The sequence below is a fragment of the Thermobia domestica genome, chromosome 8 (assembly GCF_964235325.1).
Source record: "Thermobia domestica chromosome 8, izTheDome1.hap1.1, whole genome shotgun sequence".
NCBI lineage: Eukaryota > Metazoa > Arthropoda > Insecta > Zygentoma > Lepismatidae > Thermobia > Thermobia domestica.
Window position 1 is genome coordinate 116,921,348 of NC_137461.1, and position 14,910 is coordinate 116,936,257.

Sequence of the window (14,910 nt, forward strand, 5' to 3'; positions counted from 1 at the left end):
CAGTATCTGGTACAGTGCAGTTATAATACCCTAAATTTTCTTAAACGGCATAATTAATCATCAGTGGCGAATCTAGCCCCCCAGAGTTTTGAGCGTCAAAAATAATTTAAGCTATTATTTATATATTTTTGAAAGTTTGTAATAAACGCATGATATACCTAGCTATCATAGTCTGGGTTCTGGTTGCGCCCCTCCCCACTTTTACCTTCTAGATTCTCCACTGTTCATCTTAGGACAATCAGATATTTTCCAAGACCAAATTGTTTCCCTTAGCAGTATAAACAGTAGGTTCAATAATGGGAAAAGCTGTTTAACTACCAACGATGGCCCGACGTTGTCACTGTCCACTTTGCCAACTTATTACCTACGAAAGGAATAAAATTGCAATTGGGAATGTGAGGCCGAAAGTGTTAGATAAATGATGGCAAATTGTTGGTTGGCCAACATATATTTTAAATTACGTTGAGCCAATGCATTTTTCAACTTCATATTTGCAATTACCATAGTCTAACAATGTCATACATGCTGCTTACCAAGTGTTCTACTAGGGATTCATGCTAATAGGGAAGATTTAGTTACCAAGTGTGACTAAATCGTTACAGGTGCGAGAAAACCAGGTTTGATCCTGACTAGAAATTATCAGCTTACCTAGCTATTTGTGAAGAGGATTGTTCTACAAAACTCAAATTCATCTTTCCTGAACAATTCAAAATTTTGGGGCAAAAACACGTCAAATCCAAAAACTATAAGCATAAAGGAGATAGCTTCACAAGGGTTTATCTTCATCCGATTTTCTTCATTCTTGGCACATATATAGAATACTACACCGAAAATAAATCGACAGGTATTTTTTGTTCTTTTCGGAGAATATGTTAAGGGGTGCAAAGAACCTCTTTTCAAAAAAGGGTCCCCTTGACTAAAAGGACCATATTACAGAAATGAAACTCTGCCGATTCAAAGATGACTTCAAAGTAGTAAATACGGGTTTTGTCGTTTTTGCGAGAAAAGGGTTGCAGAGGCAATGCCCCTTCGAAATGACAAAGAATCCCGCACAATCCTTACGGAAATTGGATTTCGGTGGAATTGCTTGAAACCATGATATGTTATACATATGGTGTTCCTGTGAAAAAGTCTCAACGGGCACAACCAAACATTACTGACCGTTTGGCCACTACAGGGCCACTTTTTTGAAAACAGCCGAAGATAACGACATTTTGGATTTAGGTAAAAATGACTAAAACCGTGATATGTTGTAGATATTGTGAATCTGAGAAAAAGTCTTAATGGACATAACCACTAATCACTGATCGCTTGGCCACAACGAGGCCACTTTTTGAAAGCAGCCGAAGAGAGTTATATTCTGGGTTTCGATGAAAATGTCTGAAACTGTGATATGTTGTAGATGTTGTGATTCTGAGAAAAAGTCTCAATAAGCACAACCACCAATCACTGTCCATTTGACCACTACAGGGCCACATTTTTGAAAACAGCAGAAAGTAACGTTATTCTGGATTTCCTTTATTCTTGAAACCGTGATACGTTGTAGATATTGAGGTCGTGAGATAAAGTCTCAATTTGCACAACAATCCATTATTGACCGTTTGGCCACTACAGGATCACTTTAAAAAAAAAGAGCTGAAGGTAATGGTATTCTGGGTTTCGGTGGAATTGCTTCGAACCGTGATATGTTGTGGATATTGTGATCCTGAAAAAAAGTCTCAATGGACACAACCACCAATCAGTGACCATTTGGCAACTATGGGGCAACATTTTTTGAAACGGCAGAAGGTTGAATTATATGAAGTCACGAAAAGTCCTATCCAACAATCCGGAAAAGAGATGGGGAGAGTAGCGTCTAACATCATTTAAACATAGACAACATTCAGATGTTCATCTTGCAGGACAAAGGAAAACCCCTGGAAAGCCCTAGACAATTTTTCTCAGGATCACGATTTCTACAACATATCACAGTTTCATTCATTTACACGGAAATCAAAAGTATCGTTATACCTGGCTGTTTTAAAAGAACTGGACCTGTAGTGGCCAAACGGTCATAATTCGATGGTTGTGTCCATTAAGACTTTTTCTCATGATGAGAAGATCTTCAACATACCTTAGTTTTACTCAACCTTACCGAAATCCAGAACATCGTTATACTCGTCTGCTTTCAAAAAAGTGTCCTCGTAGTGGCCAAACGGTCAGTGATTAGTGGTTGTGCCCATTAAGAGCTTTTCTCAGGATCACAATATCTACTACATATCACAGTTTCAGTCATTTACACCGAAATCCAGAACCTCACTATCTTCGTTACTTTCAAAAATTGGCCTCACAGTGGCCAAACGCTCGCCCATTAATACTTTTCCTCAGGGTCACAATATGTACAACATATCAAGTTTCAAGCAATTTCATCGAAATACAGAATAGCTTTACCTTCTGTTTCCAAAAAAGCGATCCTTGTAGCGGCCAAATGGTCAGTGATTGGTGGTTGTGCTTATTGATACTTTTTCTCAGGATCACATCTACAACATATTACAGTTTCAGTCATTTTCATCGAAATTCAGAATATCACTATCTTCGGCTGCTTTCCAAAAAGTGGCCCTGTAGTGGCCAAACTATCAGTGATTGATGGTTATGTCCATTAAGACTTTTCCTCAGAATCACAATATCTACAACATATCACGATTTTAGTAATTTTTACCGAAATAATGTCGTTATCTTCGTCTATTTCCAAAAAAAAAAAAAAAAAAAAAAAAAAAAAAAAAAAAAAAAGTGGCCAAACGGTCAGAGATTTATGATTGTGGCCATTGGGACTTTCTCAGGAACACCATTTATCTACAACATATCACGGTTTCAAGCAATTCCACCGAAATCCAATTTCCGTAAGGATTGTGCGGACTCCTTTGTCATTTTGAAGGGGGCCATAGGCCCCTACAATCCTTTTCTTTCAAAAACGGCAAAACCCGTATTTCCTACTTTGAAGTCATCTTTGCATCGGCAGAGTTTCGTTTCTTTAATATGGTCCTTTTAATCAAGGGAACCCTTTTTTTGAAAAGGGGCCTTTTTTCACCTCAACCTATTTTCCGAAAGAAACAAAAAAAAAAGTGTCGATTTATTTTTGGTGTTTTACATATGTGCCAAGTTTGAAGAAAATCGGATGAAGAGAAACCCTTGTGAAGCTATCTCCTTTACACTTACAGTTTTTGGACTTCGGTTTTTGCCCCAAAGTCTTCAATTGTAGTGCGCGAGCTTTGAGTTCTAATTCGAGGTAATTCAAACGCATCTATTTCTGAACGGTGCACGAACATTGTACATCATCAAGAGTTAAGAACCAAGCCCTTTTCCAAGGTTTACAACTTTTGCTACGAAATGGTATACAATGTTTACTAAGAATAAAATCTTCAAGTAAGTTAACACGATTTCATTTTCCAACGGTGGATTTCTCTCTCTCCTTCTCTCTCTCTCTCTCTTTCTTTCTTTTTCTTTCTTTTTTTCTTTTAAGGAATTTGATTTATCAAATTTCCTTTATGTATTTACCATGTTCGTTCGTCCGTCCGTCCGGGAAACAGGAAAATCTCGAGAACTACTTTATCGCCATGATCAAATTTGGTGAAAATGTAGTTAGAAACCAAGTTTGCTTTTGAATCCGATACAGAAGCCGGAAATGGTAGAAATTAACCCTTTCCGATTTTAACGTTGATCACCGTAGAGCAAAAAAAAAGTAATAGAAAAGACAGATGCGGTATTCTGCAATTTATTTAAGCGTCCAAAAAATGCATTGCGTCTCCATCCTTAAGAAGCCTCATCCCGGCGAAATTAAAATATCGCTAATTTTACAGTAATTATGTGATATCTTCAAATAGATATAAGATAATCGAAAAGTGGAACAAGAGCGCCCTAGACAGTATCATTTTACATGAGGTACCGTTATCACGACTCACTTATCTCCTTTCAATTTCGAGAAATTTTAAAAATCAGCATTTATTTTTCGCGTTTCTAAACGGCTGAAAACGGAAAGCCACGAGGTGACTTGTGATAACGGTACCTCACGCAAAATAATATTGTCTAGGGCGCTTTTGTTCCATATTTCAATTATATTTTATCTATTTGAAAATATTACATAATTACTGTAAAATTAACGGTATTTTAATTTAGCCGGGATGAGGCCTCTTAACTCTATTTTAATACCGAAAGTGGTCGAAATCAACCACTTCCGGGTTTAACGTTGATCGTTATGGAGTGAAAACGGCACAGATAGTGAGAAACGGTTTTATGCACTCAATTAAGCGTCTTAAGAATATTTTCCATCTTTGCATCAAAATCAGAAGCTGCAGAAATCAACAACTTTTGAATTTAACGTTGATCGTCATAGAATAAAAACCGTAATAGCTAGCAAGAAGTGATCATCTATAATCAATTAAGATTCCAAGAATATGTTTCATTTTCACTCTAATCTCTTTACTAAAACCAGAAATGACATATATCAATCACTTCCGGTTTTAATGTTGATAGTTTCCTACAATTGATTAAGCATCCCTATGCCATCTTCTCTCTACTAAAACTACTTGTTTCACTAATTCATTACGTTGATTAAATTTTCATTAATAATTCAACCACTCTATCTTCTGTTGATTTGAGTCGAGAGTCGCTTTTGACCACTGAAGTAAATGTGAGACGCTCATCTACACTTTAAGGTAGAATCAAAACTAGCATAGTGCGTTTAGTGTTCTCCTACTGGGATCGAACTCGGGATCACGTGCACCAAAGCCGCGCATTAGCCAATAAACCAACGGAGAGGGATCACAGCAACTCTAGAGAGGCGCAGTATGATCACTATCAAAGGAAATTTGGCTGTTTAAACAAGTCATTTTACTATTAAAGAAAGAAGAAATAGTTTTGTACTCGTTGCTTCGCTTGTATGCAGCATCTTTCGACTGTGTATCAAGTACGTGTAGTGCGTATATATATATACTGTACAGCGTGGCCAAGATGTACGTTTGTATAATCAAATATGACTAGTTACTGTTCTCTCTAATGAATGTCAGTATTAATAGTAATAATAATAATAATTATTATTATTATTATTATTATTATTATTATAGTATTCATCGGACATAGAGGTATTCACGCAGATTTTGTTGATTCATAAAAATCTACTAAAATGTACTAACAATAATAATACTTAAACTTTACTAGTATCAGTGTAAAGGAACTTCTCACAAAGGTTACATAAGAACATGAACAATAACAAGAATAATACGAGTAATCTTTATAAAGATTAAATAAGAAACGTAATTCGTAATACTTTACTATATAAAGGTGCTTTTTCGCTCATCCTGTAAGAGGACACGGTAGCTCTGGTGTGTGGGGTCCCTGGTTCGATCTCCGGCCAAAATAAGTTTGTAGTGGACAACATCGTGTCCGTGGGTTTTCTCGGGATACTCCCGTTTCCTCCCACATTTCATTTCACCAAGTCTTCCATCATCATTCACTTGCCTTAACCATCCATCTCCCTTAGCCTAATAGGTATATTCGTGGGACGTTAAACTGAAAATTTTCATTTCACTTCACTTCGCTCATTCTGTACTAGTCTCCCAATTACAGTACATACATTGTTTACAATGCTAAAATTGAAAAACTGAAGTTTACAACTCCGTAGTAGTCTTGAACATTGCAGCTAGTAATTACTTCACACGAAAGGGAAGGGGGTAAGGTAAACATGTTGTGCAAACAAATTCATAAACTCTTATTAATAGACTATTTTCTGGATATCATGCTACAAGAAATTCTTCATAACCAAGTAGTTAGATTTAAAAACTGTTTTACCTAAAATAGATCTCATGGCCATTTTATTTCCTGTCTCTTATTTCCTTTGGAGCTAAAAATAAGTTACTGTGTTCCTTTCTTAGAACGGATGTGTGTGTGTGTGTTACTCTCCGGAGTGTCATATGAGATATGTGTGATAATATTCATCACTACTAGTGTGAGATATTTAAAGGTTTACTTTACAATTTGTATATATCTATCATTGTTTGAGGAAATCAAACAAGACATGTAAAGTACTACTTAACTGTTCATGTTTATTTTAATAATAATAATAATAATAATAATAATAATAATAATAATAATAATAATAATAATAATAATAATAATAATAATAATAATAATAATAATGATAATAATATTACAGGAGAATAAAAATTATCAAATTAGCAACAAATGACACGTATTTTAACACAATAAACATTCGTTTATCTAATTATGCATGATAACGAGGCGTCCATCCACAAATTTTTGTTGGGAGGGATAAAAGCTGTAAGGGGATCCTATACTACAAGCCACTATGTCTGTGTAGTATTTAAAAGGTATTATTCTGCACCCGAAAAGTCCATAAGTAATTGTCAATTATTTCCACCTATATTTTCAGAAGAAAAATTAATAGAACTAGCTTGTTCTTATAGATAAGAGAAACAGTACAATTGAAATATAAGATAAATTTTTATGCTACATTAATCATTTCCGTGTTAAACAAGTATAGTTTTATTGAGAAAGTGTTCAAATGTATGTTGAGGTAGGAAGTGTTTTAGGGCGGGGTGTAGACCTGGTGGACCCCCATGTGGGTGCGCCTCTGACTATAATTCATCTTCAAGTACGTCATTTTGATGTGATCTATCTACGTGTTGATGTATGTCTTATCTTTGTACTAAAACATTCATACTAAAACAAAATATCGTACTAAAACATGACACTAAAACACAAATTAAAGTTGAAGAGTGCCGGGCCGATAGCCAGCCCAAAAATGTAGGGGGGTGAGCGGTAGAAGTTAGGGGGAACCCGATCCAACCATATTATAGTTTATTTGCCAGCCTACCGTGAAAATTTTTGGGGGGCAGCAAAAATTTAGGGGGCCGGACCCCCTAGACACCCCATGGATACGGGTCTGAAGAGTACATCATAATTTTGGCCTATATCTCAGTAACCATATTGAATACTGTCATTTTCCTAGTGGCATAATGAAAAGGTTAATTAGTATATTCTTAATTTTCAGTTTTATCTTATATAGATGGCGTGAATAGGGTACAGAATACATTTTTAGGTTGACTTTATCGATTTTGTCGAAAACTACACATGATGATTTGTACTCACATATAATTTTGCTTAACTCAATGAGATATATCGATATATCGATTGTTATATGTTTCATCTTTTTACTCTTTTTCTCGTTAAATATTATTAATATTGGTTAATACTGTGTAATGGCTTCATGAATACGGGATTTTCCTTTGTTTTTTAAACGTACCAAATGGAGTCTTTAAGGTCAATTTTGTCATTATCCAGAAAGTACTTGCTTCTTACACGACCATTCATCATTAACTTATATCGTGAATGAGGATCTAAAAGTAAAACAATATTTCTACAGTAGAGACATTATAGAAAGAAAATACACTCTATTATATTATTATTCTATATATCTATTATAGAAAAGAAAATACACTCTAATGCAAGGATGTTATAAAATAGAGGATCTTCCCTTAAAACAAAATCTTGAAGCCATACGTCACAGTTTCTCCGCCCCTACTCTGCCCACTCCTTCCAATAAGATCGAAATGTTTTGAGCCAACAATCATGGCGGAAACGAAAGTAGCCAATCAGAAGATGGCGGAAATGAGAGTACCCAATCAGACGTGCCGATGCTCGTTTTTTTTTTTTTTTTTTTAGCTTCATTGATTTAATAGGATGAAGATACATATGGGCAGATCCTCTATTTTATAACATCTTTGCTTTAAAATTATCTAATTTCTTACTTTTATATAGAACAGTATCTTTTGTGATCGGTTATCACAAGGAAGAAAGTCTGAATAGTTTATGCGTTAACAACTCGTTTCGTTTTAACTTTCTTCTTAAGATGTCACCTTCCGGGTTATATGATGTTCTTTCTTGTTAATGTTATTTAAAGTTTATATATTCCTTTTATTTTTGTTCAGTTAGTTGTTCTGCAGATGGTTCTTGTAATTTACTGCTTTCAGTACATTTCTTTAGCGTTGTCATACTGCTTATGTATATTGCATTTTAAACTATGTACTTTTGAACTAATCAAAATGATGGATACTAAGGAATTTTAATTACTGTACAGGATGGTCCAAAAGTGTAAAAACACTCAAATAAAGGGCAAGATTTTAAAAGAATTGCGAAAATAACGTTGTAGATTAGTATTATAGATGGGGAAAAGCTTTTAGAATATGTTTTATTTTATTTTATTTTATTTTATTTTATTTTATTTTATTTTATTTTATTTTATTTTTATTTTATTTTAGTTCAAGCACAACACAACAGGCTCTAGGCTCAATTATTGTGTTGCCTTTGACAACGAAATACATATTAATACAAAACAATGAGATATACAAATAATTAAAACAAATTCACATTATAAAATAGACAATTTAAAAAAAAAACACACATTCATATTGTCTTTAGCATATGAGCTCCTTATATGCCGTTTTCAAAACATGCCTGTTTAATTGTTCTTTTGTACACACTTTCCGACATGCTAAATATATCAATATTGAATGAAGTCTTTTTCGACTTCATTGTGGAGAGTGCTTATTCTCCATATAGGAGATTTCCGAAGGATATTTGTTCTTGCCTTTCTTTGATAAAACGTAGATGTGTTTCCTATCCTCGTTCTGGTTGATGGGACTTGAAAACAAAGCAACGAACGCAGCTCAATAGAGTCAATCTTAACATGTATTAATTTATATAAAAATATTAGATCATTATATCTTCTTCTTTCGTATAAAGTGGGTAGTTGATAATTTTCCAGTAACTCTCTGTAAGATTCATATTTCAGGTAAAGCCCAGTTTTCCTGTACGTTAGAAGTCTTAGGAATTTTTTCTGTATTCCCTCAATCATATCACAGTATTTTTGCATATTTGGTGTCCACACAACAGTAGCATATTCTAACTTTGACCGAACGTAAGTGAAGTACAATTTCATTAAAGTTAAATCATTACGAAACTCTTTACCTAGCCTCATGATAAAACCAAGGTTTCTATAAGCCTCGCTCGTTACTGTTTCCATATGATGCTTAAAGGTTAAATTTTGATCAAAGAAAATTCCAAGATCTTTGATATACTTGGGAGAGCTTAATTTTGTCCCCTCAATCGAATAAGTATAGTCTACATAACTATTCTTACGTGTAAAACGTAGGAAGTTACATTTATTTACATTTATTTTAAATTTATTTTTATTACACTATTCCATAATGTTAGTTAAGTCTTGTACTTTCTCGCAATCATCAATTGAATCTACCTTAATATATATTTTGAGGTCGTCTGCAAATAGAAGACAGCAAGTTTAATTCTAGTCGGCAAATCATTCACTGCTAAGAGAAACAAAAGCGGTCCGAGATTTGAGCCCTGGGGAACTCCTGACAAAGCATTGAACTTTTCAGAGATGCACGCTTTATAAACAACTGATTGCCTACGGTTACTTAAGTAGGAAGATATTAACTGTTTGTACTCTTGAGAAAAGTGGAAAGAGTTTAGTTTGGCTAGTAAAATGTCATGATCCACTAGGTCGTAGGCTTCAGAAAAGTCAGTATAGATTACATCCACCTGATTACCTTTATCTATCTCCGTTGAGATGTAGTTAGTAATGATGGTCAGGTTCGTGGATGTTGATCTATTTCGTACAAAGCCGTGTTGATAGGTCGATAGCACGGGTTTCACATGATTTAGAACACGTTGATAAATAATCTGTTCAAATACCTTTGAAAATGGTGACAATACTGATATGGGTCTAAATTTATCTATATCTCTAGTTCCGTTGGCCTTCGGTATCGGACAGATTATGGTTTCTTTCCACTTTTCTGGAAAAATTCTTGTCTTTACTGAGATATTCGCTATAATAGGTATGGGACATTTAAGAATGTCCATACAACCTTTCAGTATATAAGGTGGTATGCCATCTGAACCACAAGACGTTTTTGGCTTCAATTTTCTTATCGCTTCTTCTACTTTTTCCATTTTTATTTCATTGAGTACTAACAGATCTAATGTATCATATACAGGTTTGTCAGGAGTGTAATGTTGTATATTATATTTAGCACCAACATCTGAGTATACTGACCGAAAATAATTAGCAAACGCATTAGCAATATCGTTGTTGTTTTTGAATTCCTGACCATTAAAGGTATGAAACCCAGTTGAAATATGTTTAGTTTTACTTTTAATGTAGTTCCAGAAATAACAAGGGTCCGTGCCTATTTTATTTTCCGTTTCTAATATGAACGTTCTAAGAGCTTGCGATATTTCTAGTTTTATTTCCTTGCGCATTTTGCGAAATTCCTCCCTGTGAAATGAAATATTCCCCTTTCCACTTTTCCACTTTTCATGATGGTATGATTTTGCTTTAAGTTTTTTAATGGTACTAGCCGTAAACCAGCACGGATAATTATAGTTAGTGAGTTTCTTAGGAGGAACACTTGCACCTAAAACGTTATGAAGTATTTCGTAAAATTTATCTACTACAACATCAACATCATTTGAAAGCTTAAGACAGTCCCAATTCACATTTGATAAATCATTATACATTTTTAAGAAGTTAGCCCTTCTAAAAATGTGATGTCTTTGGCTATTTTCTCAAATGGAAATGGTACGTAGAGATAGCTAGCTCTTATCTGATCTTTTTTCAGGAATTTAGTGGTGTTTGTCTTTGCTTTATCACTTATCATAACGAAGTTATAACTGTTTTTTGCTTTCTTGATATCATTTCAGGTGACTAAGATAACATGGTGTGACGCAGACAGAACGCATTGAGATCATTTTGATGTCTGGCGATGGAAGCACAATCGTCTTTGGTTGCTGATGATTTTTACAACCGTCACCCAGATAGAGCAACCATTAGCCATGCAACAGTAAGCAAGTTGATCAAAAGTTCAGGGAAACAAGGTCCGTGCCCAACAAACCAAAATCAGACAGCCCATGTACAACAACTGGCGAAACAACTTCAATAGCAGTCTTGGTAGCATTTAGCAAGAGTCCGAATCTAAGCATTCGTCATCTGTCCCAGAAAATTGGTGTTAATTGCACATCCATCATGTGTGTTTTATCCCTGCATAAATGGCTCCCCTACAAGTTACAGGTGCATCAGCGTCTATTAGGGATGACCCTAATCGGCGTGGCGTGTGGAATTGGCGAAATGGATAACAGAGCAAATGCGAGAAAATCCCCGTTTCGCCTACAACACCTTATTCACATATGAGGCCAACTTTTACGTTTCTGGTGAGATGAACATACAGAATGACCGCTACTGGTCGGACACCAATCTCTATTACTGTGAAGCATCTGTTGATATTCTTGGAAAAGTGAGGTATGGTGTGGTGTGTAGGGGACCCATGTTGTAGGTCCTTTATTATCAATGGTACCTTAAAGGAGCAGTTCGACTTAGAAATGCATTTTTTACAATTTATTTCCATTTGTAGAGTTGAAAATTCTAAAAGGAATGGTGTTTGTTTGATCGCGATGCGTTCAATCGTTAGCGAGTAACAGAGAAAGAAAGATTTTTTGATGACGTTATAGGTGGTCAAGAAGCGAGAGCAGGCTTACATACTACACAGTGCCAACCAAGCCTTTCGTTTGTGAGAGGTGCGGTGGCACGTTTTAAGTGCGGTTTCCTTTTCCAGAACTGATTGCAAAGACTTACAAAATCATCTGCATGTAGAAAATGATATCTGATGGTGGGCTGTACAAACGTTTTTATAATATTATAAAACGTACCCTATAAAGCATAAGTTCAGCGTTTCAAAAAAAAAATCGAAACCAATATCATGTAAATAGATAGCGGACGAGATTGCTGCAACACCTAAGTACCTTTTCTTTAATCATTCTTTCGATTCCCAAACATAAGTATGTTCATTTTCACGTTTTCTTGCAATTTTTAACGCTCACTCTATAATTTTGTGCTTCAAGGTATGTACAGGAGCGCAACATATGAGGCAAAAATGAAATAACATCTGTAAAGTTTGCCAGAATACGAAAAACACTTCACCGGTTAAATTTCTTTTATTTGCATAGCTGTCCGCGAAACAACTCTCATCACCCGTTTCATCATCATTGTCACATGATACAGGGAAATTAAACGATGAATCAATATCTTGAGGAACAGCCATCGTCAGTGATTCCTTCTACAAGCCGGTATATTTCAATCCCTAATTCACATTGTATAGTTTATTTTTCTAAAGCAGTATCTTCAGAATCATGAGTAACACCGTCGCTATTACCCTCTAATGCTTCGTCTTCACTACAACCGTCAGTTGCGTCTTGTACGATATTTGTACATTGGTAACTGGACACAGATCGGTGCTTGTTCAATGGCTCGGATTTTAAACCTTTCAATAATATACTTGGAACAGCATTCTTTCTGTTTGTGTGTAAATAATTCTGGCATTAGCCAGAAGTGGATCTAGACGGTAAAAACTCAGGGAGGGGGAGTCAGACCCCAACTATGATAGGTATATCATGTTTACTAAAAACTTTCAAAAATATCTAAATAATAGCTTAAATCAATTTTGTCACTCAAAAACTGGGGCGTCGAGGCCCTCGGCCCCAGCCTAGATCCGCCACTGGCATTAATTTTTCTTTCAGTAAACTTGACTTCTCAAAGTCAGGCTCTTCAAGATGTTTGAAACACGAGTGATTTTATTTGGTACATTTTTTCCCCATTGATTTTCTTGAGCCAAAATTTATATCGATCTGGTGATTTCTCACGACTTGTAAACGTAAAAAAGGATACTTTATGTCCTCAGCTTTAATTGCACAAGAATTACAAAACCGAAAACACAGCAGGTGTTAGGCATTTCTACTTCACTTCACAGACACAGCACGCGCTGTACTAACACGTGTTTTCTACTTCACACTAGTGTTTCTTTCAGAAAAAAATCCGGGGGGGGGACACTTAGTATTCGGGGAGGCACATTATTTTTACACAGTACTATTATATTTATTATATTATAGACATATTATTTTGGTCTCCTCTGGGGGAATCTCTCAGAGCTCCGGGAGACAGTGCCACCCTAAAAGCATGTCTGGAAGAAAAACTGTTTCGCACAACAAACGTAATTACTGCTTTCTCTCTCTACTCTTTTTTATACTAATGCTGTAGGAAAAACAACTAACAAAAACGTCCCTCAAGAATTCAACACAGAGCAAGACTGCTAACAAATCCAAAACACAATCTCTTAAATCCAATGCACTGTTAAAGGTTTATCAGCAGCGTACAAGGTAGTGGTTGCTGACTCACATTGAGTTTCTCGCGTATCCCACCCATGACGTCAGCATTTACGATTCATCAAAAACAAATGCCTGTAGAAGCTGAACGAGACGGCCTATCAAAATATATAAAAAAAAAACGGGTCTCTTATTTTTTGTTACTCTTTCTATTGCACTAAACTTGTTTCTAACTCGAACTGCTCCTTTAACAGCAATCGAGTATCGTCGAATATTGGAAGAAGATATCTTGCCATCTCTCTTATTTGAAGACGGCACATTCTCCGTTTTTTAATAACACGATGGTGCCCCATCGCATTATGGAAATTATGTTAGTAAATATTTGGATGTGCAATTTACCAACTGTGCTGTGGAATGGCCGCCACATTCCCCTGACCTCAGCCCCCTAAATTTTTATCTCCGGGGACATCTCAAATTCATTGTATATTTATTCAAAACTCGGGATATTGACCAGCTAAGGAACACATAACAAAACGCGTGTGCGAACATACATGAAAGCACTTTGAGCAAGGTTTTGGATGAATGGGAAAAAAAAAGAATGACTTTGACAGTTCAACGGAATGGAGAACATGTCGAACACATCCTTTAACTGGAAGAAATATGTGGTATGCGACTGACGTTGTTAAAAAAAAAAAGAAAAAAGTAAAAGCTCAATATCTGTCTATCTATCTATGTATATAAATAAAAATGAAAGTGACAATATTTGTGACTTAACAACTCTTGAACCACCCAACTGATTTCGATGAAATTTTCAACATAGATGAGTTTTGAACCTGGGATGGCTTTTAACATTTCACTTTGGCAGTGCAATTTAGGGGAGAGGAGGGGGAGGTATATATAAATGATCGAAAATGACCGATATCGGAGAGCGCTTCAGGAATAGTAAAAAGTGACTGACTAACGAAGCATATACTATTATTAATTTTTTCTTATTTTATCCCAGTGAAGCGGGTAATTGACGCTAGTACTCAATACTCAAGTTGAATAAAATGAATTCATACATTTCTTAAAATTCGATACACACACACTAAAACATTTACTTCAAGACTTTTAGTTTTGAATGAATTACAAGAGGGAGCAAAACAGTTATATACAGTATATCAATCAATATTCTATTTTGAGTTTAGCGATCAATGACTTCAAGAAATGGCTGTGGACAAAATAGAGCCATATTTCAGAAAGAAAAGATCATTGAAAATTAGTTCAATTATTATGGAACACTTATCCTGTGACAGAAAATATGATTTTAAGGCTGGATAAGTTTAAGTATACGTTCGATAGCTGGTAACAAAGAAAGTTATCTAGTTTTACTGAAGGATGGGAGTTTCGAGTACTCGACTTCGATGAAGTCAGAAAATTCACGCAATGTAGCTTCGCTATGTAAAAGTATGAATATATTTTCTGAACTATATAATCTATGCAAACTGGTAAACAGTGTAGAGCAGTTTGTATTCAGTTATTCATCACGTGTGCAGCACAATCAACACTCACAATTGGTTTGTTTAACGAATTCTCAAGAATACTGTAAACATTCTTCACATCTTTCCTTGTTGCACCTCCAAGTTACAGTTGGTATAATCAGCATACAAACCTACGACTTTCCTTTCAATCAGTGGCGGCGATTGG